The sequence below is a fragment of the Sorex araneus genome, chromosome 3 (assembly GCF_027595985.1).
Source record: "Sorex araneus isolate mSorAra2 chromosome 3, mSorAra2.pri, whole genome shotgun sequence".
NCBI lineage: Eukaryota > Metazoa > Chordata > Mammalia > Eulipotyphla > Soricidae > Sorex > Sorex araneus.
In genome coordinates this window covers 146852379-146879516 of record NC_073304.1, presented here as the reverse complement: position 1 = coordinate 146879516, position 27138 = coordinate 146852379, and the positions used below count along the sequence as shown (strand labels likewise).

Sequence of the window (27138 nt, the reverse complement as noted above, 5' to 3'; positions counted from 1 at the left end):
TCGATGAACATTAGACAAAGCAGCATCTTGAACTCTCTCGAAACTTTAATGAGTTTTGTCACTGTGTGGATATGGTCTATTATGCTGAATCCCCTTCGGAACCCGGCTTGCTCGCATGGTTGTCCTTTGTCTAGTGTTCTGCCTATTCTATTCAGGATGACACGAGTGAACAACTTGTAGACGACAGACAGCAGGCAGATTGGGTGATAGTTGCCGATGTCGTGGATGTCTTCCTTCTTGTACAAAAGAACGGTCCTACTGGTTTTCCACTGGGATGGAACCTTGCATTCAGACAGGTAGCATGTGAAGAGTCAGGCCAGTGTATTGATGAGTACTGGTGGCAGATTCTTCAGGTGTTCGGGTCTGACCTTGTCTGGACCAGGTGCTTTTCGCCTCTTTACCAGTGAAATGGCGTGTCAGATTTCAGAAGGGAGAATGTTGGGAACGACATGTGCATCCTGCAGAATTTGGTATGTGGGCAGATGGACATGGCTGTCAAAGAGATCCGAGTAGAAGTCGTGAATAATTTTCTCCATTGCCTTTCTGGAGGATGTGATAGATCCATCGGGACATCTGAGGGCAGTCATCTTGGTCTTATAGTTGGCAAAGGACAGTCGAGCATTGCAAATGCTTTTCCCAACTTCTGCTGCACTGGCCAACACTGCTGCTCTTCTCTCTTTGAGGTCTTCCGTTATCACATCTTTGCACAGCTTTGTGAGCTCGAATGTTAGCTTGTGGTTGCTTGAGGCTTGTGCCAAACCATGTTGACGAATGAGCTCTAGAGTTTTCGAAGACAGGCGTCTGTTTGTGGCTTTCTCACTCTCGGCATTCTTCACACAGAACATGGAGGTGCTGAACCAGTCAATCATATTCCTTGTCAATGTTGTCAAGGACGGCATCTTCCCACGTTGCTGCAATAGTGCCAAAGAGCTCCCAGTTGGTGGTCATTCTGGGAGTTGTCTTCTCAGACTTAAATTTTGCAGACTTTTCTCCCCGCTCTGTGAAGTAGAATTTCACACGAAGGAGACAATGATCTGATCCCGTTTGGAATTTTGGGAAAACAGCGACATCTGTCAGGCAAAACCTTCGATTGAATATGATGTGGTCAATTTCATTGTGGAACTGTCCACTGGGAGACTCCCATGTGCACGTTTAGATTTGGCCTTCTGGAACTGTGATTTACCATGGATGGTCTTGGTCGACATGATGAATTCAGACAGTCTCTCACCCTGAGCATTCCATTCTAGGCCATGTGTCCCAATGTGGAGTTCTTCAGGTGACCCTCTAGGACCTATTTTGGCATTAAAATCACCAACAATGATCTTGTAGAAGGTGTGGTCTTCTTTATAGAACTTCTCCAGTTCCATGTAGAACCTCTCAATTTCTTCTTTCCAACTTCAGTAGTTGGAAGTTGGTGCATAGACGGTGAAGATAGAAACTGCAGGCAGTGAGCCACATCTATTCAAGCATAATCGTCTAATTTGGGTTGTTAGGCATTCGAATGAATCGATGCTCATGGCCAAGTTTGTGTTGACAAGGACACCAATGCCACCAACGCCTCTGTTGTCGTATGTTCCGAGGAATAATTCTTCTCCGGTGTTGAAATGGCATGATGTGATTGATGTCTCCTCGTTTCAGTCAGACCAATGATGTCGTACTTGATCTTCTGCGCTTGCACCATCAGGTCCTTGATGGATGCTTCTGATGCTAGTGTCCGTGCATTGAAAGTACAGACAATCATTTTAGTCTTTCTTCGTTTTGGAAGTCTAGTTTGTTCCCGAGATTTTTTTCAGCCTCTCTGCTCATCTTTCATTTTTTTTATAAGAATTTTATTTTATTGAATCACCATGTCGAAAATTACAATGCTTTCAGGCTTAAGTCTTAGTCATACAATGCTGAAACAACCATCCCTTCACCAGTGCCCACATCTGACCACCAAAAAAAAAAAAACACAGTACACCTCCCATCCTGCCCACCCCCACACCCCCCCACCCCGCCTTGTAACTGATAAATTTCACCTTACTTTCTATTTACTTTGGTTACATTCAATATTTAAACACTAACCTGACCATTATTGTTAGGAGCACTCCACTAGAGTCAGACCTGTTGTGAAGAGAAATGAGGTCCCGCGGCCGCGCGGTTTTGGATTTCTGTACTTTAACAACTAAATCCAGGGAGATTTTTTTTTCTTTTTGGGTCACACCTGGCGATGCACAGGGGTTACTCCTCGCTCTGCACTCAGGAATTACTCATGGCAGTGCTCAGGGGACCATATGGGATGCTGGGATTCGAACCCGGGCCGGCCGCGTGCAAGGCAAACGCCCTACCAGCTGTGCTATCGCTCCAGCCCCCAAGTTCAGGGAGATTTCTTCCGGATGTTGGATCATTGAAAGCTTGTAAACCCCATCTGTGGCCGTCATAATATGGCGGTCCCCACGCCCTTCAACCCCGGGAAGGGGCAGGCGAGAGAGAGAAATACCTTTCCCCTCCTGGGCGGGCATGGGGTCGTGGCTTAGTTCTCAGGCTAGAGACATTCTGCAAGTAGCTGGCCGTGTTGAAAGTGGTTTAGCTGGGTCTGGATTCATGCTTGTGCAGCTGCGGAGGGGCCGCACACGCGTGCAGCCCCCGGAATCACATCTCGGCAGCGGCAGGAGGGACCGGTGCCTCCCACCTTCCCAAGAACACCCTCGCATCCTTTTGCTGCAGTTTTTGTCATAAAATCCCATCTGTGGTCATCAAAATATGGTGGTCCCCACACCCTCATCCCCGGGAAGGGACAGGCAAGAGAGAGAGATACCTTTTACCCTCCTGGGCAGGCATGGGGTCGCAGCTTAGTTCTCAGGCTGGAGACATTCTGCAAGTAGCTGCCCATGTCGAAAGTGGTTTAGCTGGGTCTGGATTCACCCGGGATCACATCTTGGCAGCGGCAGCTCTTTGCTCATCTTTCTTAACGCTGTCGTATTGGGGGCTCTTTCAGTGACAGGTGAATGAGGCCAGTTGTTGTTACTGTTGTTGGCATATCGAATACACGCCGGGTAGCTTGCTAGGCTCTGCCATGTGGGCGAGATACTCTTGGTAGCTTGCCGGGCTCTTCGAGAGGGACAGAGGCTTTTAGGGCGGCCTCCAATCACTCTTAGAGGTGTTACCATGGTTCACACCAAATTTGAACCCTAACAAATATGGTGTGGGAATAAAAGGTATTAAGTGTTTTATGGTGTGTCTGGAGAGCAACCTGGAGGGTGGTGGTGGCTGGGTAGTGGATGTAGTGGGGGTCGGCCAGTGAGGTATTTATCTTGGGTAGGGTGGGGCGTCTGGGTTGGACCCCTCCCTCAGTTGCTGGAGTTTGGTGGAGGCAGACAGAGGATCTTGTTTCCAGGTCTCATTCCAGGTTGCTCTCTGGACACTTGGGCTGAACCTCACGCACGAGTGAAGCCCCGCAAAGCCAGGTAAGCAGAACTTTGCGACCTTAGCTCTAGGTTCAACGAGACCTGGAAACAAGATTGTGTGTATATCCTTTAATATTCAGTAGCTCAAGGTTATGTAAGGATATATAAGGTTAATATCAAGGATATATAAGGCACTGGTTTAACTCTACAAAAAGAAAGCATCCAATCCCATAACAAAATGGGGCGATGAAATGAACAGAAGAAATTGCTTTCTCAAAGAAGAAATTCAAATGGCCAAAAGGCACATGAAAAAATGCTCCTCATCCCTAATCATCAGGGAGATGTGATCCAAATCAATGAGATATCATCTCACACCACAGAGACTGGCACACATCCTAAAGAACAAAAGCAGATGGTGTTTGTGTGGATGCGGGGAGAAAGGGACTCCCCTTCATTGTTGGTGGGAATGCCGACTCTGGGCTAGCAATACTACTTCTGGAAATATATCCTGAGGGTGCAACAAAGTACAATAGAAATGACATCTGCACCTGTATGTTCATTGCAGCACTGTTCATAGTAGCCAGTATCTGGAAACAACCTCAGTACCCGAGAACAGATGACTGATTAAATAAACTTTGGTATATCTACACAATGGAATATGATGCAGCTATTAGAAAAGATGAAGTCATGAAATTTGCTTATAAGTGGATGGTCATGAAGAGTATCATGCTAAGTGAAATGAGTCAGAGAGAGAAAGACATAGAATGACTGCACTCATTTGTGGAATATAAAATATCATAATATGAAACGAATACCCAAGGACAGTAGAGATAAGGGCCAGGAAGATTGCTCCATGGTTGGAAGCCTGCCTCATGAGCTGGGGGAGAAGGCAGCTGGGATAGAGAAGGGATCACTAAGTCAATGATGGTTGGAGAGATCACTCGGGATGGGAGATGTGTGCTGAAAGTAGATAAAGGACCAAACATGATGGCCTCTCAGTATCTGTATTGCAAACCATAATATTCATAAGTATAGAGAAAGTAGGAGGGAAATGATCTGCCATGGAGGCAGGGGGAGGGGTGTGACAGATGGGGGAAGGGATACTGGGAACAATGGTGGTGGAAAATGTGCACTGGTGGAGGGATGGGTGTTCGATAATTGTATGGCTAAAACTCAAACATGAAAGTTTTGTAACTAAAAAAGAACAGAAAGAAAGTTTTGTAAATAACTCATGGTGATTCAATAGAAAAAATTACAACCCCCCCCCACAAATTTGTGCTGCTTATAAAGAAGAAACCTTATTCTTTGGGATAGAAAACCACCAGCTTGTAAAATGTGGACAGGCTTTGAGGTTTTAAAGTAATATACAAATATGTAATGACATATTTTAGTTTAGAATCCGTATGGGCAGAGTTTGTGTAGATGTGATGTGATCTCATTCTTGCAAATGCCCATTGGCCACTCCTTGCTGGACTGGTATGTACTTATGGGTGTCACATGATCACTCAAATTTGCCAAGTTGGTTTTGATTTTTAATCTTTTTCAACTTCGTGGCTTATGCCATTATACAAGAATCTAAAGTCTATGATAATAGAAGCTTATATAATACAAACATCAGAGTACATTTTGTATTTCACTGATTTAAGTTTAATTTGAGTACCTAGTAATTTTGAATTGCATGACTAAACAAGTTGTCCTGCGTTACCCTTACCCATTTGCAGCCATGAGTGTAAGTGGAGGGCCAGCGTTTTCTCCTCTGGCAAGGGAGCAGACACAGTATCTTAGAGGACTCAAGGATTTCTTATAAATACAGGAAAACTGTATCACTGTCACTGTCACTGTCATCCTGTTGCTCATCAATTTGCTTGAGTGGGCACCAGTAACGTCTCCATTGTGAGACTTGTTACTGATTTTGGCATATCAAATACACCACGGGTAGCTTGCCAGGCTCTGTTGTGCAGGCGAGATACTCTTGGTAGCTTGCCAGGTTCTCCGAGAGGGATGGAGGAATCGAACCCGGGTCAGCTGCATGCAAGGCAAACGCCTCACCTGCTGTGCTATCTCTCCAGCCCATAGGAAAACAAAAGGGAAACTTATCCAAGGCTCTTCTGAAAGACTCAGTTGAATAGGAAGCTACCATTATGAAAGAGAGAAGTAAAGAGTAGAATATTGCAAAGTTCCAAAGGACTAGATTTAGAAACATTGTAAAACTCAGAATGGACTAAACTGAGGTCAATACCTGGACCAAATGTGGTTTATCATATGAATAATGAAATAAGCCTGTTTTTCCCATGATGCTTGGCTGTTTTGTGACAAACCAGTTTCTTTTCTAAAGATTGAGCAGTTGCCTACAGGTAAACCATCTTCACAAGAATTTCCAATGTTGGTAAACAATGTCTTCTCCACTACTTGTTCAAATTTCAGTCTTTTCAGGGACTTTTCAGAAAATACTATCTTTTCCCTCTCATAAAGGATCTGCAGATAAACTAGGTACAGTCATTTTGGGGGCTGCTGGGAGATCACTTCTGGATTCTGAGAGACCACCTGGAGATCTTGGGATCCAACGAACTTGGTCATCCAGATGCAATGACCCCCAAATTAATCATATTTATATCTTATTATAAACCTATTTACCTCTAGAGTATGTGAGCTTATATATGTGTTACATATAATCAAATATGTATTACATGTATTGCAAAACCAATCAGTATCACAGGGTATGGTTTTTCAAACAGGTAATAAAACTTACATACTGTAGTTTAAAGCATGCTACCAAGTTAAAAGAGGTTAAAAGAGGCCGTGGGAATATAGACCCAAGTCTCTATCTCAAAGACCTATTTTTCTTAACTCTGCACTTCTGTGACCACCAGTGCCTTGATCTACTAACATGTCTTTATATATGTCACTTGCTTGAAATATTAAACTACATAGCCAATACATAATTAGTCACTATCACTTCTCAATATTTTTAATTAATGAAGATGGAGTTATCTCTGGTTCTTGTCAATTAGCTTAATTAACTCTACAAGTTAAATTCAGCTTTGTAAACCAAATCTATTATACTTTTTTTTTAAAATGAACATTCTTGGGGCTGGAGAGATAGTACAGTGGGTAGGGTAGGATGCTTGCCTTGCATGTGCCTAACCTGGATTCTATCCCTGGAACCCCATATGGTCCCCCTGCCTGCCAAGAGTGATTCCTAAGCCAGACCCTCGAGTAAGCCCTGAGCACTGCCAGGTGTAGCCTAAAATCAAAAACAACAACACAGTGATTCTCTTCTACTCTTCAACATCATTTTCTTGTTTGAAATGTCAAACAAGTTTGATGCAAGTTTCCATTTAAACAAATTATTATAGATTCCGTTTAATGTGCTGATTTTTGCAAAAAAAAACCCATAATCTATTCAAAATAATTTAAGAGTGTGCCTAGAGGATCACTCTATTGCAAAAGCACCTGCATTTTTGGGACAAGGCTAAGAATTTGATCACTGTGCTGCCCCCATGCACCAAGCATCACCCTGATGTGTGGAACCTTTGGCATTTCAACAGAGTGTGGCATCTCTGGAGTACTATAGCCAGGTATGTGTGAGCACTGCAGCTTTAAAGGGTGTGATGCTAGCGAGTGCCTCAACTGAAAGATATGTGAGAGCTGCAGCAAGTAGTGCAATTCCTAGTGAGTACTGCAACCAGAACACGCACAAGGACATAACGGAAAGAAGTATAACCCTTGGCAACCATACATGTGAGCACCATAATTAAATGTGCAAGTGCCATGACCAGCAATGTGTGACACTAGGTCATTGGAATAACAACAACAAAGTGAAGGGAAGGGGGGAATCAATAGCATAAGACTGTTTTCAGACCACCATAAACTATTGCCTTGAACACAATAATTCTAGTCTCTTCACAGTAACCAGCATTTATTCTTCTAAAATTCATGTCCAATTAGGTCATTTCTCTGCTTAAAATCATTTAGTAGCTCCTGTAACCCTCAGCCTAAATTCCAAACTGCTTAGCATAGGCTTATAGAAGGACAACTGGGCCAGTTTAGTGAAATACTCCTTGACTTACTCATCCATTTCAAATAACTAAGCCACACCAAATTAGGCCATACCAAAAAAGAAGAGATTTATCTATTTGTTGGATATTGGAAACATAAGGTAACAAGGTGGTACCCCACCCCACATCACCTTCAGTCTCTCTCTGACAGTGACAGAGCAAAATGTTTTCAAGGTTTGAACATTCTTTCTTTCTCCCAGATTTTAACTGGTGGTGAATGCTGTGCTAATGATTCCTCCAAGACAATGAATCAGTTTCAGGGTCTCCAAATGTCCACCCTAGGAGAGTCAGATCAAGTAGGGTGAGATCAAGGCACCCTCCAAATATGCGCATTCCACCAATCAGCAAGAATATAATGGTGTCTCAGAAACAAAGCTCTCAGGAGAGAGCAACATAGAACAACACACTGCAGAGATGCCTCCAGATCCCGCCCCAGGCTGTCTCATCCAGGAAAACCCGGAGGGGAATGGGTGAGTTTTCCTCCCCACCCCACAAGTTTCCCAGCAAACCACCAGAGCTCATCCACTGCCACACTCATGGCTGCTCTCCACAGGCTTGGCCAAGTCTTACCCATGAGTGCATCTGCAGAAAAACCCAGGTATGCGGCACTTGTGACCAAAATCTCCAGGCTCGCATGGAGTAAAAATGGGCAACCTCCTCCCATCTCCTCGTGTTTCTGGTAGCTTGGCAGTCACCCCCATGAACTGTCCCTGGCACCATATAATCTCCTTAATGGCCATGATCCAGAGACTCAGAAATAAATCTCAGAAGAGAGCATCATAGATCAATACGCCACAGAGATGCCTCCAGACCCCACACTAGGCTTTCTCACCCCTCCCCATACTAACAGAGCCCTGGCAGCCACAAGCCTCCAGAACTCAACTACTGCCATGCTCAAGACTGCTCTCCACAGTCTTGAACAAGTCTCGCGTGTGAGTGACTCTGCTGTATAACTGTATTTTAAATTTTGGAATTCCTGGAGTGCACAGCTGCAAATGCAGCCACATGACATCATATACTTTACACCACTGATATCCAGAGTAGCACAGCACATTTGATGGAGTTTAAAGTAAAAAGCAACCAATGCACATGAGCCTCAACCTTTAACATGTTAGTAATCTCTTATAGAAGGGCTTAATGCCTCCAGGGTGTCTTCACACAGTTTCCTCTAAGGAAACTTTTTGGGATCATTTTTAGCAGATTATTCATAACAAGCAATACAAAATAAATTATTTCAGTTCTGCTTTGGGGGCAGGATTTGGGGTTCATGGTGGAAGCATTCAAATGTGGTGGGAAGTTGCAGTGGTGGTGGGATTGTTGTTCAAATATTAAATGTAATAAATTATTGTGAACAACTTTATAAAAATAAAATAAAAATAAAATTTTTTTAAAAAGAATATAATAGTGTGTCGGTCTCTCTCCGTGTTTCATACATCCCTCAGCAGGGCAATATCTTTCTGGGCCTTCCCCTTGAGGCCTTCACAAATGAGTTTGACCTCTCACTGGCTTATAGTTTCTTGTTAGGTAGGTATGAAAAATTGGGGATGCATGAAGTAGGGTAACAAACTTCTCTCATATTTAAAACAAATGCCCAGCAGATTGATGCCAAGGGTAAATTTAAGGTGAGGAGAAAACTCTGCCTAGTTTGATGACATCTCCACAGTCTCCCCTTTTGTTACAAAGAGGGGGTAGCAAGCATTGATTGGTTCCAAGTAATCTCGGAACAAAAGAAGCTCAGTATACCCTCATTATGATACTTGAACATATTAAAATCATTCCCACTGCTCCATGACAGTTTATAATTACCACAACAGGCCATGAAAGTGGCCAGATCTGTAGACAAGAACTCAGATCCCAAGTATTCCCACTCATGTGGGGAAGATGGTGGGAGGGATTTGAGAATCTTAAACCATAAAAAAGCAAAATAAAAGCAGCGCTGCTGTTTCCCTCTGGACCTGTGGGAATGTCGTTACTACTCTCTCTTTAATAAGCATTTCACATCAGCTCCAGATGGATGATAGCTTCATTTACTTGCCTCCTTTAAAAACAAATGTTTTAAGTATTTTGTGCTTTCCATGAAATCCTTCTTGGGGAGCACAAGAAATAAGGAGTGACAGTGCTGGGGGCTTGGGGTAGGGGGTGAAGCGGTGTCACCAGTGCCCTGACCTACTTTATGCCTTTTCATCGTAAGACTAAGCAAGCTACCAGTGTTGTAATTATCATTGGTTCAAATATTAGGAAATCAGACTCAGTCTTTGTAAACATTCTTCTGAGTAGGGCTTATTGACTACATAAAATTATGTTTGGTTCACTGTCATATTTCATGCCAAAACATCATCTTTAGACCTCATTGATTATGAATTTTTATAATGTATCCTCTGTTTTGCTTATGCTACTTTGGGTTGAGTTTTTTTTTCTTCTTTTTTTTTTTTTTTTGGTCACACCCGCTGATGCACAGGGCTCATGCACTCAGGAATCACTCCTGGCAGTACTCAGGGGACCATGTGGGATGCTGGGAATCAAGCCTGGGTTGGCCGCGGGCAAGGCAAACGCCCAACCCGCTGTGCTATTATTCCAGTCCCATACTTTGGGTTGAGTTTTTGTCATTTATGTCCAGCATCCCGTCGGATTGCAGTTATGTAAAACAACTCAACTCTATGAAGTTCACTGCAACAGGGAGCTTGTGTTCTCCTTTATTCTGGCCTCTGCAGATAACTGGTCCTGTCTACTGTCAGAAAAGACTACTGTGAAATTTAAGCAATTGTTTGGGGTGTATGATCTCTAAATGTTAACCATTTAGAGATGATAATCAAATGTTACATAAATGAAATACTTCCTTTGTGTAATATGCAAAAGTGCAGTTTAGTTTATTACCTACATACACAGTTTCTTTTGTCTTCATCCTGAGGACTTCACTGTAAATTATACTATCTTCAACTAGTGTTTGAAATCTTTATTTTAATTTTTTTTCACTTTCTAGACAGTGATACAATTTTATTTTTTAAAAATTTTTATTGAATCACCATGTGGAAAGTTACAAAGGTCTCAGGTTTATGTCTCAGTTATACAATATTCAAACACCCATCCATTCACCAGTGCCCATATTCCACCACCAAAAACCCCGCTCCCGCCCCCCACTCCCAACTGTATAACTGATGAATTTCACTTCATTTTCTCTTTACCTTGATTATGTTCCATATTTCAACAAAAAACTCACTATTATTGTTGGAGATTCCCCCCAAGAAAGACAGCCCTACTACCAAGGAAGCATTTGATAATAAGTTTTCCATTAGAAGATTGTATGTTTTCAGTTTTTAGAAAAGGTCTAAATTAGCGGCCGCGCGGTTTGGAGTTGTCCCAGTCCCGCATCCCGGAGCCGTGTTAATTGCTGCTCAGTGTCGCCAGGGCTCTATCTGGAGAGGGTGTGGTGGCTGCACCTCCTCCGTCTGGATCCCCAGTGTTGCTGGCCTGGTTTCAGATCCGGAGCACTCTCTGGCCCGTTGCTCACCAGAACGCCCAGCTGCTTCTCTCTATTTTAAATTTTTGTTTATTTTGTTTGGGGACCACACCTAGCAGTGCTCAGCAATCACTCCTGGTGGTGCTCTGAGGACCATACATGGTGTCAGGAATCTAACCTGGGTCAGTCACATACAAGGCATGCATACTACCTTCTGTACTATTTCTCCAGCCTTGAGATTTTATGTTTATGCTTTTCTAGACCAACTTGACTGCAAGTTATCTCTTCCCATTGAAGACTTGCCTTCTCTCTTTAATTTAGAGAAATATGACTTTCTGTGACTGTGATTCTCAAATATTAGCCTGCATCAGAATCATTCAGAGGGTTTAGTAGAGCACAGATTGCTATTCTCTCTGCACTAAGACAATTGAATCTATTCTGATTCAATAGATTTGGAAGGAGTTTCCCAAAACTTTCATTTCTAGGAAGCTGCAGGTGATCAGAGGCTGCTCCTTTGGGAAGTGCTCTTCATTATCAAACACTACCCATGGGAGACTTTGTCTTTTTTCTTGGCTCTTCATTAAGGACCTGTGGGGAGAGGTGTTCTCCATAGAGGACTGTCCATCTGTTATATGGTCCACTCATTCTGCCAGACTCAAAACCAAATTCACAGGAAGTAATCTAAAGGAGTGCATGCAGAGTGGGAAGTAGGAGACTGAAGAAGTGAGAAATTTATGTGCTATGTAAGGTGCAAGTTCCTGGCTCTAGAAGGACTGTGCCCTACCTTAAAGAGCAGCCTGATGGTGGGGTCCCAGACCACCTGGAGAAGACCACAACTACATTATTAAGAAAAAGCTAGGTAAGTTAGCTAACCTCTGTGCTTTCGTTTCCTTGCCTGTAAGTAAGAATAATAACCCAGGCTAAGGGCATAGTTTAAGTGGCAGAACACAGGCCTGCAAGTGCAAGGCTCTGGGTTTATCCCCAGTTTACATGTACTTCTTCCCCACAGCATCACTTGGTGTGACCCTGATGACCCCCAGAGAGAAAGAATATAGGGTAAGGCACTTGTCTTGCATGCAGCCACCCCAATTCAATTCCTGGCACTGCATATGGTCCTTTGAGCACAGAGCCAGGAACAGCCCCTGAGCACCACCAGGTGTGGCCCAAATACTCCCCCTCAAAAGTAGCACTGTAGCACTGTCATCCCATTGTTCATTGATTTGCTCCAGCGGGCACCAGTAACATCTCCATTATGAGACTTGTTATTACTGTATTTGGCATATCGAGTATGCTACGGGGAGCTTGCCAGGCTCTGCCGTGTGGGCAGGATATTCTTGGTAGCTTGATGGGCTCTCCGAGAGGGACAGAGGAATCAATCCCAGGTTGGCTGCATGCAAGACAAACACCCTGCACCCCCTCAGAAGTAGCCACTAAAATTAAATAACTATGTATAATAACATATCTTATTTCATAGGGCTGTTATGAGATTATGTTACTTCACAAGATAAAAGAGGACACGAGGAAATGGAAACATATCCCCTGCTCATGGATTGGGAGAATTAACATTGTCAAAATGGCAATTCTCCCCAAAGCATTATACAGATTCAATGTGATCCCTATAAGGATACCCATGAAATTCTTCAAAGAAGTGGATCAAACACTCCTGAAATTCATATAGAACAACAACCCCCCACGAATAGCTAAAGCAATTCTGGGGAAAAGGAAGATGAGAGGCATTACTTTCCCTAACCTCAAACTCTACTACAAAGCAGTAATAATTAAAACGGCATGGTACTGGAAGAAAGGCAGAGCAGTAGGCCAATGGAACAGGGTTGAATATCCTTACACACCCTAAAATATAGCATCATCTAATCTTTGATCATTTCATCTTTGACAGGGATGAATGGAGACATTACTGGCACCCGCTCAAACAATCTATGAGCAATGGATGACAGTGATACAGTGAATCTTTGATAAGAAAGTAAGAAATGTGAAGTACAGCAAGGAAAGCCTCTTTAACAAATGATGCTGGCAAAACTGGACAACTACATGCAAAAAATGGGCTCAGACCTCTACCTAACACAATGCACAAAAATTAAATCAAAATGGATTAAAAACCTCAACATCAGACCAGAATCCATAAAGTGCATTAAAGACAAGGTTGCAAAACCCTCCACGACATTGAGGCTAAAGGTATCTTCAAAGATGACATGTCACTGACCAAGCAAGTGTAAACAGAGATTAACAAATGGGACTATCTTTTTTTTTTTAAATAATTTATTTATTTTTAATTAGAGAATCACTGTGAGGGTACAGTTACAGATTTATTTTTTTTTTAATTTATTTATTTTTAATTAGAGAATCACCGTGAGGGTACAGTTACAGATTTATACACTTTTGTGCTTATACTTCCCTCATACAAAGTTTGGGAACCCATCCCTTCACCAGTGCCCATTCTCCACCACCCGTAAACCCAGTGTCCCTCCCACCCTCCCCAATCCCATCTCCCCCCCACCCCACCCTGCCACTGTGGCAAGGCATTCCCTTCTGTTTTCTCTCTCTAATTAGCTGTTGTGGTTTGCAATAAAGGTGTTGAGTGGCCGCTGTGCTCAGTCTCTAGCCCTCATTCAGCCCGCAACTCCCTTCCCCCACATGGCCTTCGACTACAATGTAGTTGGTGATCGCTTCTCTGAGTTGACCTTTCCCCGGAACGTGAGGCCAGCCTCGAAGCCATGGAGTCAACCTCCTGGTACTTATTTCTACAGTTCTTGGGTGTTAGTCTCCCACTCTGTTATTCTATATACCATAGATGAGTGCAATCTTTCTATGTCTGTCTCTCTCTTTCTGACTCATTTCACTCAGCATGAAACTTTTCATGCCCATCCACTTGACTACAAAATTCTTGACCTCCTTTTTTCTAACAGCTGCATAGTATTCCATTGTATAGATGGGGTACAGTTACAGATTTAAACAAAGCAATACTTTTAAAGAAGTGGTAACCACTGAACTCTGGTCATTTGGTATCATGTGAAATATTAGTTCAACATCATCTGCTCTTTTTTATTTCATTTAGGAAAAACTAGAAATGTGAATTTTTCAGTATGCTACTCTAGCATGCCCAGTTCCAAAGGATCACTGGGTAGATTAAAGAGAACATGTCTCCTATAAGCTGCATACTAGCAAGTTCTGTTTCCAACCAGGAGGTGAAGAGAGGCTAAGGTGGTGGACTGTCATGCCCACTGTGACCCCTGGCTTGTGAGCAGTTTATTTCATCCGATTTGCTAACACATTTGTAAGTTTTACCCTTCATGTTTGTAGCCTTCCAGCTCTGCTTCTTCATTCCTCTCCTATTTCTCAAGCCAAAACCATAGAATACCTCCATTCCTAAGTTACCCTACTCTTCTCTACTAAGCTTCTGACCTCCTCCTTTGGGATGGATATTATTTCTAAAGATATAAGAGAGCAATGTAAGTATTTACATACACTACTGACATTAAACCCATCTCTTGTCACTTATGAGAACTTCCTTTAATTCTAATCTATTTTTATGTGAAATAAACAGCCTGTCTAAATTTTCAGTCCTTGAAACTTGAAGTTTCTTGGTGACTAAATATAAAGCACACACCTTAAGAGTAAGATAAAAGAATCAAGGGAATCAAAACAATCCATATTCTGGTCAAAGGGCTGTAGCCATGATTTGAATTTCAGCTCACAGAATCTGGCCTGCTCAATGGGAAACAATAAGTCCTATGTCATGATGAAAGAACATAATCTTCCTAAAATACAAGGAGCTGATTTGTTGCAGCTGGAACTTATTGGTGTCTTTTTTCTATTTTGCTCTTCATTAGCCCTCAAGCCAACCCCCCAGGCTGTGCTTCTTATTTAAAAGTCAATGAAGACTTTTTCATGCATGCCCTCCTGGGACAATTGGTGGTGACATTAGAGCACTAGTTTTTCAGTTGGTGGTGGTGGGTGAAGAAAGGGATTTTCTCATAGAACTGGGTGAACAAACAACCTGGAATATGGCCTGATACCAAGCTCTGATGGAAGTATATCACAATGTACTGAATTGAACAACTCTCCCCTTCCCCCAAGGTTTTTTTTTTTCTTTTTTGGGTCACACCCGGCGTTGCACAAGGGTTACTCCTGGCTCTGCACTCAGGAATTACTCCTGGCACTGCTCAGGGGACCATATGGGATGCTGGGAATCAAACTCGGGTCAGCCGCGGGCAAGGCAAACACCCTGTGCTATGGCTCCAGCCCCACTCCCCAAGTTTTTAAGATGAAACATGCAGCTTTGTTTGTAAATTTGTCTTTCTCCCCCTCAGCCGTTGCCTCAGCAGTTTCAGACTCTGAGACACTTGCTTGCTTCTCAGAGTGTTGAAGAGCACCAGAGCAGGCTTTCCTGTGGAAGAGCTCTTCCGGGTGTTCATGGCAATTAGTGGAATTTGTGGCATTCACTTTGATTTAACTCCTGACAGCCAAATCTAATCATTGGCATTGAAATGCTTCTGGGCATCTACTGTTGTTAGCAGAGGGTTCACTGTAGCTGAATGAGGAAGACTAAAAGGAAAGTCTGAAGATCAAGAAATGGAAGGGCAATGAACAGGAGAGAACCTTGAGACAACGGCGGAGGGAAGCCGACACTCCAGTGGGGTGTGGGGCATTGGATGGGTATGTATAGAAAACCCTATCGTGAAGGGTACTGTAAATCATGATGCTTCAAAAAAAAATAGGAAAAGGAAAATCCTAGGGAAAAGGAGAGGGAGGTTGCTTTTGTGGTCTTAGAAAATCCTAGATGTACATTGGCTTTGAAAATTTCCAAATATTGGGGCTGGAGAGATAGTACAGTGGATAGGTATTTGCTTTGCACATAGATGACCCAAGTTCAATCCCCTGTGCCCTGTAAGGTTCCCCTAAGCACTGTCAGCAGTGATCCCTGAGTGCAGTGCAGAGTCAGAAGTAAGCCTTGAGTACTGTGGGATGTGGTCCCCCTCCCCGCAAAAAGAGAGAGAATTCTAAATGTGTTGAGTTTTTATTCCATTCCACTTGAATATAATAGGTACACTATCCTAGTTACACTATTATAGAATACGTAATTAACATAATTATGGATGATTAGTTTTCAGAACTTACTATTCTGTATAGGGCTAGAGCGATAGCACAGCGGGTAGGGCATTTGCCTTGCACACGGCCGACCAGGTTCAATTCCTCCATCCCTCTCGGAGAGCCCGGCAAGCTACCAAGAGTAGCCCGCCCGCATGGCAGAGCCTGGTAAGCTCCCTGTGGTGTATTCAATATGCCAAAAATGGTAACAAGTCTTGCAATAGAGACGTTACTGCTGCCCGCTCGAGCAAATCAATGAACAACGGGATGACAGTGACAGTGACAGTGATACTATCCTGTAGACAAAATTAACACAAGATATATGTACAGACCTATAGATTATTTAACTCCTCCTTATTCTAGGATATTTAAGTTAGAGTGAATACCCATAATATGTTTTTCTTGAGGTTGTCAGTTCTGTTCCTCAGCTTTGCAAACATATAAATGACTCAATAAACATGGTATCTAAGTCAGATGTGAGCCAGAGAATCTAAAGTACATCCGTTTCTCTGGGAGACTAAATGCAGCCACAGATGTACTTTTTGCCCCTTTACTTTAGACTGTGGGCTTCCTCTAGATATCTGGTAGCCTCTCTTATCTCAGATTGGTAAATACTGTTACTGCTACAATAATTTTCTTCCATGCTATTATGTTTTCATTAGCTTTCAATACTCTGTTCTGTTAAACCTGTGAAATAACTAGTCCCTAAAGTTATTATTCTATCACAATGCATTTTTTTTGCTTTTTGGATCACACCCAGTGATGCACAGGGGTTACTCTTGGCTCATGCACTCAGGAAATACTCCTGGCGGTGCCCAGGGGACCATATGGGATGCTGGGAATTGAACCTGGGTCGGCTGTGTGCAAGGCAAATGCTCTACCCACTGTGCTATTGCTCCAACCCCTACAATGCATTTATTTTGCTTGTTTACCCTTGTTAAGGGAAGCACTAATTCTCCACTCCTAGTTTTATTGCCAAAGGATTTCCATGAAGTAACTCTTGACCTGCACCTTGGGAGGAAAACAAACGTCTTGCAAATGATTTGGGAAGCAGTCTTGAGTATTAGTTTCTGCCTCTTCTAATGTCCCTCTGCACTTCTGTAAACTGGCAAAGGGGTACATTATAATGTTCTCTCCTGCTCTGGTGCCTTAGACAAAGACAGCCATGTCAATGTTCAGGTACATAAACGTGCAATTCTGAGGAAGAAAGGCATGCCATTCTTAGTCCTCCTTCTGGACACCCTACTCTTAGGCAACAAGGAATTTGTCAGCAAGCAGAGTGCCAGTTGGCTAAACCTTAAGGCTCCATTTGCTTTATCCTCTCCTGAAGCACCAGTAAGTTGCAGTCAAGTTGAGGACATTACTGTGCTGTAAATTCAAGAGAAGCAGATGGTAGCACACTCGAAGGTCGAATCGGAAGTCTTTGTTACAGAAGCCTGGGACCACGGGCAGACAGGTATCCCAGAGAACTCACAGCCCTCAAGGCCAGACAGAGATAAGTTTACAAAGGCAAAAAATCATTTCCTAGTCAGACAATGGATTCAGTGAGTAAGAGGCTATGGGAGCTGTGATTAGCCAAGCAAGTTACAGAAGCAAAATAAGCTAGTTAATGTTTAAGCTGGTTTACAGTCATGAGGAACAATGGCTTGCAGTTAAAAGGGACAAATCCCAGTGAAGAGTTGATGATTCAGGAGGCCGAACAGTTTGTTTATGGTCTGTTCTTGTTATTGGGTTACACTTGATCCTTGGAACAATGGTGAGGAGTTTCCTTCGGACTGACAGGCTAGGAGTGGAATGAAGATGGAGTCAGGAGCCCTTAGCACAATTATTTTCTTTGTTTGTTTTTATTTGGGGGCTACACTGGTGGTACTCAAGGATTACTGGCTCTGTGCTAAGGATCACTCTTGGCATGGATCCAGGGAACATATGGGATGCTAGGGACCAAATCCAGATCAGCTACATACAGACAAATTACTACTTTTGTACTATTCCTCTGGCTTTATTTATTTTCTTATCATTTAATTTTCATTATTCAGTGACAGAGAACAAGATTACTTGTGTTAGGTGAACAAATTATTTAATTATCATCTAACCTTTCCCTAACAGCCATCATATCTCCCTTTGGTTTTGTTTTTTAGGCCACAAGTTGCCATGATCAGGGGACCATCATATGGGAGGCCAGGTATCAGACCCAGGTTGACTACATGTAAAGCAAGCGCCTTACCTGCTGCTATGCCATCTCCCTCCCACATCTCATTTCCTCTAAGACATCAAAACCATAATAAATATTAAATGCCCTTCAGAGTTATATAGATGCTAATATATATAATCTATATGATGCATAATATATAATGAATCATTATATATAATTGTATATATATATATATATGATGCTGGACTAGAGCTGTTACTGACTGGATTCCACAGGATGTCAAAAGAACACGTGGCTGACTGTAGGATAACATGGAGTTTGTCCTTTTAGCCTTGCCACAGGGAACTTAGTTTACCTTAAAGCAATGTCCTTTCTGTATGGACACAGGAAGACAGTTAATATATGCTTTATAACTTGGGAGCTGATTGACTCCAATAATATTTACTCCTGGGCATCTGCTTTCTCCACTCAGTTGCTCTTAGTTCCTAGCACCCCAAAATCAGGGTCCCAACGAGGGACGGAATGGACCCAGGGCAAGCTGTGAGCTACCCTGGCATCGAAATGGGCCAGGCCAAAGCACCACAATACTCAACTATAAGTTGAGAGCATGGTCATAGACAAATGCTGTCATGATCCAAAAGTAACGACGAGACTAGGACCCTGCTGGGGTTAGGAAGACTAACCTGGCCTGAGGACTGTGGTCTGGAATATATAGTGAATGTCCTCAGGAAGAACCAAACTCTAAGTCTGATATATCTCTTACTGTGCTCATACAGAAGGACATTGCTAGAAATACTAGAACTAAATTTACTATAACTATATAAGTGTATTACTAGCTGAGGAAGGAAGAAAGGGACACACTCTGACACACCTTTGTTTGGACCCCACCCTTGAACAGATTTCCTAGTAATCTCCTTAATTGAGATTTTGTTAATCTCCTTGAGAAATGGTCTTACTCTTTGTTGATTTGTTAATGTTCAACCCACCTTTGTGTTACCACCCTATGCAATTTGCTATATAAACTAAGACTGTGGGGGAAGACAGGGGAGACAGTAGAAGACACAGAAGTGAAGGAGACAACACAGACAGAAGAAGACACAAAAGCAGAGACAGAGAGAGGTCGGAAGAGACCAGGGGAGAGACAACAGAGACAGAGAGACAGACAGACGAGAGCACAGCAGCACACACAGAAGCAGAGCACAAGGAGGAGCCGTCCCAATCTGGTCCATACACAGTGGCTCAAGAACACTGAACACGAGCGGTGCATGCAAGAGAGAACTTCCCCCAAGAGCCCGCGGACAACAGAACAACATCATTGCATCTCCCCCTCCTGCACGCCGCCTTTGTAATAAATACTTTGCAGCTGCCCACCTACGAGATGGTCAGACTTCTTCACCAAGACCCTGAACAAATGGTTTGAGGCTCTTTGTGTTCCTGGAGCAAGCAGATGCCATTGGGCTACACTAGCACGTGACAGGGACTAATGGAGACGTTACTGGCACCCACTTGAGCAAATCGATGAGCAACAGTATGACAAGTGATACAAGTGATATGTGATGTTCTGGTGTTACTCCTGGCTCTACCTGGCTCTGCACTCAGGAATTACTCCTGGTGGTGCTCAAGGACCAGATGAGATGCTAGGGATCAAACCTGGGTCAGCCACATTCAAGGCAAATACCCTACTCACTGAACTATCACTCTAGCCCTAATGCTAATAGCATCTTAATATCATATAATGCTAATATTATCTTAATAATTTTGCCCTCTTGTTCTGCCTTCCTTTTTCCTCATTTCAGAAGCTGCAAAAGTGCATTCTCTTGGGCTTTCTATTCACATTTAGCTTAGCTCCTCTTTCCCCTTCTACCTCTTAGGCCTCCTCCTTTCCAGAACTTTCCATTCTGACCTTTAAAAACTTCTTTTCACTTTAAGTTTTGTATTAATGCTTCTTTACCTTTCCCCAGCCACCTTTAAGAATCTGATAGTTAGGAGGGCAGTTGATTTTAGAGATAAAACAAATTTGGGAACTATAATGTAAAATATGCTATATGTGTAGGATATCATTGGTTTGTCCTTTCTCCCTTGCCACAGAGTTTGGGCATATCTGGTAATAATCTCTAGACAATTCTAGACTACATTGGTATGTCCTGGTCCCCTTGCCACTAGGAGCTTAGGTATATCAGTCACGCCCATCAAGGTGCTTCCCGAGTCACTCCCATCCCATAATCACTTCTATGCTCTCTTCCCCTACTAGTTAATCAGCTCTTCCCCTAATCACTCTGTTAATTTGTAAGGTCAGACCTTGCTAGGACAGTGAACTTGTATTGTAAGTTAATATCGCCTTTCTCCTCTCCTTATGTCTTTTGAATAGTTTTCTTTAAAACAATGTCCTTTTTGTATGAACAAAGAAAGACATTTATTAATATGCTTTGGTAACATGGGATTTAATTGGCTTCAAATATTATTCACTCCCGGGCATCTGCTTTCTGGACTTAAGCCTCAGCTGCTCTTACTTCCTAGCACCTCCAAAAGCAGGGTCCCGATGAGGGACAGGACGGACGCAGGGCAAGCGGTGAGTTATGTGCTACCCTGGCATCGAGATGGGCCTGGCCAAAGTGCCTAATGCTTAACTATATGTTAAGAGCTTGGTCATGGACATGTCAGGTCATGATCCAAAAGAAACGACGAGACTAGGACCCTGCTAGGGATAGGAAAGACTAATCTGGCCTGAGCACTGTAGTCTGAGATCGAGATGACCCCAGAAGAGCAATTCTATAAGCTTAATGCATCTCTTGCTATGTCCATACAAAATGATTAATATTATGAATACTTATATGTTAGTTGGGCAAGGAGAGGAGAAACACACCCATGGGATTCCACTATTGGGTGGGTGTCCTGCTGAAAGAGAATCTGTCCTAGAAGAAGCATCCCCTAAGGGAAAGAACTTTACCCCTATTGATTGTGACCACACCTATGTGTAAGCCCTGACCCCTGATGCTGGGGGATTTAAGGAGGCTGTAAGAGGGAGTTCGGGGAAGAAGCAGAGAGAAAGAGATGGGAGGGTTATAGAGAGGAGATTGGAATAAACTGCAACTGAGATCAACCAGCTTGGCTCCGTTCCTTCCTTCGCCTGCCTCATTATCGCCATCAACCTCCCCGGGGTGGGGGAAGCGGCTGGAGACTACCGAACGCGGGCAGCAGGAGAGACAGCACCGCTGCCCTGTGCCCTGTGCCCAGTGCGGTGAGGTGCTCCCCTCCTCGCCCCTTTCTTTTTTGTGTTTTTACACAGTATGCATGGTAAGATTGTAGAGTAAGGTAAAAGAGGAAACAATCATGGAAAGAATTGTTCATCGAGTGTTTGTCATAAAAGAAGAGAGAAATGAGCAAACAAACAATATCCGAGTGCATAAGTCAAATACAATAACAACTTTATAATAACCTCTGAAAATTGAAGAAAAAGTGACCAGTGGTAGTATTGATAAGAGTGGATTTAGTCTTGAGGTGAAAAAAAAAGATACATTAGATAAGCTTCCAGTCTTCTTTGAGTCTTATTTTCTCTTTCTCATTGATCGTCTAGTTGGAAGAAACTTTTAAAGACATTATAGCAAGTCTTTTGTCTTTATTATCGTTTTATTATCAATCTAATATCAATTTTTATAATGCTCACTTGTTATTTTCTCTTAGGCTATTCTTACATAGGTGTGTTACAATTAATTATATTAAGGCATAAACTATCATCATGTTCACTTCATATTATAACTCACACCTGGAAAGCATTCTTTCACCACATCCCATATAATAAACAGTTTACTCTTGGCACAGGACTTGCAGAAAGTAGAAACTGATGACTGAAGGATGGCTTGTTTGTTATATGACATTCATAGCTAGAACATTACACTATGAACAGAATAGTGCATTCTATAAAGTCTTTCCAACTTTAATCTGAATGACACTCTAGTTAACCCCAAACTAAAGGAGTGGTGCTGAAGATTATGCTTCACTTACACAGAACCCAATAAATGAATTTCTACCAAGGCAATTTTGAATTGCACAAAATAACATAAAATTCACTGTCAGGTTAAAATTTGAAAGAGGGACATTATCAGTTACCATGTTTTCAGTGAGGAAAACAAAACATACATATCTTATAAAATTGTATGGGTCATAAGGGAAAATAAAATATAGTCCTGGATGGTCAGGGAAAGAGAAATTTTCTCATAAAAAATCTGAGAATTCCTGTGGCTGGAAAGATAGATAATGGGTAGGGATTTTGCCTTGTATCTGGCTAACCTGGACTAGATCCCTGGAACGCCATGTTCCTGAGCTCACCAGGAGTGATGACTGAGCATAAAGGCAGGAGTAAGCCCTGAGCTCAGCTGAGTGTGACTCCAAAACAATAAATAAATAAATAAATAAATAAATAAATAAATAAATAAAAAGTTTTGAGATGAATTTCTTTTAGAATCCTTTCAGATTCAGTTTAAGTTTGGAAAGTCTTTATAGAAGAAACCATTCTGTTCCTAGCGTTCTTTTTCCAACTATGAATGCCAGGTGTTCTTCAAGCCATCCTTTTGATCAGTCTTCACTTTCTTCCCAGTTGTATGCCAAGAATGGGTTGACTATCAGATATGATGTAGGGGAAAGAACGAAATTAAAAGAGTGAAATTAAAGACCTAGATAAATGGAAAAATATATTGTACTTGTAGTTGGTTTTTTGGTGTTTATCTTTCTTTTTGGGTCATACCTGGCGATGATCAGGGACTACTCCTGGATCTGCATTAAGGAATCACTCCTGGCAGCGCTTGGGCGACCATATGGGATGCTGAGGATTGAACCTGGGTCTGCTGCATGTAAGGCAAATGCCCTACCGGCTGTACTATTACTTTGCCCCTGTATTTCTAGTTTGGAAGATTCAATATTATCAAGGTGTCAATGCTTCCCAAATTTATTTGTAAGATTAAAAACAAATTTTAATTTAAAAAATAGCATGTAAGTTATATAACAATATAAAACAATTAAATTATTAAGTAATATTTTCTCTTTTGTATCTCCATTCCTAATATAGACCATAAATTTTGTTTTTGTTTTGATTTATATTTCATTTTTCTTTCAAATAGCAAGTCTTACTAAATTAGTTATGCGCCTTAGGGGAGCATTTGATCGCCATTTTTTATTATTATTTTATTTTATTTATTTATTTTTTTTATTGAATCACCATGTGGGAAATTACAATGCTTTCAGGCTTAAGTCTCAGTTATACAATGCTGAAACAACCATCCCTTCATCAGTGCCCATATTCCACCACCAAAAAAAAAAACAACCCAGTATACCTCCCATCCTTCTCCCTCTCCCCCTCCCTCCCCCGCTGCCTGCTGGGGTAACTGATAAATTTCACTTTACTTTCTCTTTATTTTGGTTACATTCAACATTTCAACAACAAAACTCACTATTATTGTTAGGAGTTCCCCATTAGAGTCAGACCTATGGTGAAAATACATGGATTTCTGTATTTTAGCAACTAAGTCCAGGGAAATTTCTTCCAGAAATTGGATCATTGCAAGCTTGTATCTCTCATTAGTGGTCCTCATAGTATGGCGGTCACCACGCCCTTCCCCTCCCCCACAAGGAAAAGGCTTGCGAGAGAAAAACCTTTCCCCTCCTGGGCAGGCATGGGACCGCAGCTTAGTTCTCACTCTGGAGACATTCTGCAAGGAGCTGCCGGTATCAAAAGTAGTTTAGCTGGCCTCCGGAATCATGCTCGTGCAGCTGCGGTGAGGCCGCACACGTGCGGCCTCCAACCGGATTCACATCTCAGTGGCAAGCGGGACTGGTGCCGCCCCTGATGTCCATTTTTTAAAACCATAATTATTGTTGATAAGAAACATGATCATGAGTGACTTAAAATTTAACATAAATTTATCACTTTCAAAGTATTTTCTCCATAATATTTAGAAACATGTGCCAAGGAAGGAATTGAACTCAGTTCAGTTTCTGGAAGCTTTCAGGAGACACTGGACGGTCTTCATTCAACACATATTTATGGAGGACACCGATCATGAACCAGGCATAGTGTTTATGAATCTGAAACTATAGGAGCATATCTAAGATACTGGGGGGTTTCAGCATAAAATAGAATTAAATTATGTAATTCCCAGGGTTCTCCATATGTCTGTAATTGATCTATATTTTTTAAGAAAGAAACAGATAAAGAGAAAGAAAGAAAGTCTGTAAATAATCTGTTTTTAAAGGACAAAGAAAGAGATAAAGAAAGAGAAAGAGAGACACAGCAGTGAATCCCGGGAGAAAGCAGCTCGCCAGAGATCTCTCCGGACCCGTACCCAGTCAGTTCCACGGGGCACCTCAGATGGAGCGGGTGTGCCTTGTCTGCCTGCTCGAGATGAAACCCCAGCAGCCACGAGCTTCCTGAAGCAAAATCCAGGTATGCGAGTTCCAGGACTAGGACTCCAGGCCACATGGCAGCAGAGGAGTCGGGCCATCCCTTCCCATCTCCCAGCCCTCTTGGGTCCTGGCTGTCACGCCCATGATCTGCCTCTGGGCGCCATCTCAGCAAATCAATGGCCTTGATCTAGAGACCCCCAAATTGGATTAGCTCCTTACAGAGGTGTCTCTGGACCCCAGCCATTTATAATTTTAGAATTTCAGAAGCACTTGGCCACTTTTGCGGCAGTGCGACCTCTCATAATATTCATGATAAGCAGTGGGAAATAAGTTATCTAGCATTTGCCCCTGGAAAAGAGGCTTGAATGGTGGTGGAAAAATTCGAGCAAACCATAATGACCAAAAGTAGAGAGAGAGTATGGGAGAAATTGTCTGCCATAGAGACAGTGGGAGGGGTGGGCTGGGGTGGGGTACTGGGGTATTGGTTGTGGAGAATGTGCACTGGTGGAGGGATGGGTGTTCAATCATTGTATGACTGAAACTCAAATACGAAAGCTTTGTAACTGAATCTCATGGCAATTAAATGAAAGATTAAAAAAAAAGAGAAAGAGATGGAGGAAGAGGTATGGAGGGAGGAAGTAGGAATGAAGGGGGCAGGGAAGAAGGAGAGAAAAGAGGGAAAGAAGTAAGGGAGGGGAAGGAAGGGAAGGAGAAAGAGAAAGAAAGGAGAAAAAGAAGAAAGAAGGAAGGGTAAGGGAGGGAGGGAGGGAGGGAGAAGGAAAGAAAAGGAAGGAAGGAAGGAAGGAAGGAAGGAAGGAAGGAAGGAAGGAAGGAAGGAAGGAAGGAAGGAAGGAAGGAAGGAAGGAAGGAAGGAAGGGAGGGAGGGAGGGAGGGAGGGAGGGAGGGAGGGAGGGAGGGAGGGAGGGAGGAAGAGAGAGAGAGAGAGAGAAAAAGAAAGAAAGAAAGAAAGAAAGAAAGAAAGAAAGAAAGAAAGAAAGAAAGAAAGAAAGAAAGAGAGAGAGAGAGAGAGAGAGAGAGAGAGAGAGAGAGAAAGAAAGAAAGAAAGAAAGAAAGAAAGAAAGAAAGAAAGAAAGAAAGAAAGAAAGAAAGAAAGAAAGAAAGAAAGAAAGAAAGAAAGAAAGAAAGAAAGAAAGAAAGAAAGAAATTTGCCGTCTAGGGAAGACAGTGCTTCTCACTATGCTGTCTCGTGCTTGACAGAGGCACGCAGAGGTCCCCCAACACCTAGGAAAGCATCCTTCCAGCCCCAAACAAGAAAATTTTCCCGACTCTGTCATTAATCAAATCCATCTATCTAGTCCATGAGACCTCATGAGCTTCTGCCAGAGGTAAATGTCAAACACATGGTCTTGGTCCAGTCTTATCCCTGGGAAAGCTTGAAAGGGACTATGTCAGAATATGCAACCCCCCCTTCCGGAAAATTCACCTTCTGGCATTGTCCCTTTCCTCTGGAAATGGCTGCAGCTTCGAGGACTCTCTGCACTGGGAAAATAAGGCAGCCATGAGTTAACCCAAGCCAGAGCGAGCAGATGACCTGGCATTCTGGGAACATTCTAGGCATATTTTTCCAAAAACTATCAAAAAATGAGGGACAGTTCCAGGAAAAGAAGGAGGTGGAACTAGAATCATGGGTTAGGCACAGAAGGCCAGTAAAGAGCTCCCAAGAGCAGCCTGGCTGGAGTCAGGGTAGAGGAGACAGTTGGCTTCTCTTGCAAATGAGACCGTTGGATTCTCCCAACTTTAAAGGACAAAACCTTGGCTCCCATCCAAGGTACCCCAGGGGTTTGCAAGCTAATGACCAGTTGCAACTCTAACACCAGATTCTGGAAACAAGCTTTCCATGTTCCAGAAAAGAAAGTGAATAAACTCCAAATCATCATACCATTTAGTTTTCCCCAAAGTATCATTTTGCAGTTCCATACATGTGTGTGTTATGCGTGTTCCTCCTCCTGACTTTTATCTTGTTGAAGTTCTACTTTTCTTTGCAGGGTTATCTCAAGGAATACCTCCATGATGTTCTCCTGGATTCCTTCAACTCCAAATAATCTGTCTTCCAGCATTCTCAATTCTTTAGGCATGCTCTTCAAGCCCATGTTCTCCCTTGAACACACATCTCTTTGCTTGTCTCAATGTTTTTTTGCTTGTTTTTTCCCCACTCTGGAGAAACTCATGTTCTCTCTTGAGCACTTATTCCTGTCTTTCACTTCTTTCTGAGTTCCATTCAATAATAACTACCTTAGTGCACAATAAATAAATTAATAAATTCTCTTATAGCCAATGTTATACTTTATATACCAACAATTTGTGAACATCTTACCTTTAAAAAAGCAAAAGCAATTAAATTATAAATACTTATAGTTGAGGATCATTTTTTGGGTACCTCATCGTATTCCAAAATCAATTTTGGTACCTCATCCTATTCTGAATGCTCCTACCACCACCTCTTATAGGATTTTAAAAGCTTGAGGGAATGAAATTTTCAAATGAAAACCAGATCTTCTAGAAAATCACTGAAAACAGTCAGAACTTCTTCATTTCCTCAAAAGGGAAAGTCTTTTCCATCAC

General features: G+C 42.4%; 1 protein-coding gene across 1 annotated transcript in view; it reads left to right on the top strand.

Moving 5' to 3' along the window:
• GDAP2 (ganglioside induced differentiation associated protein 2) overlaps nt 1-26753 on the top strand; it is a 179616-nt gene extending 152863 nt beyond the window's left edge. Inside the window, exons 14-15 of the transcript XR_008629100.1 lie at nt 24405-24595; nt 26562-26753. The gene's annotated coding sequence lies outside the window, so the exon portion shown is untranslated. The remainder of the gene's footprint in view (nt 1-24404; nt 24596-26561) is intronic.
• Nucleotides 26754-27138: the final 385 nt, after the last annotated feature.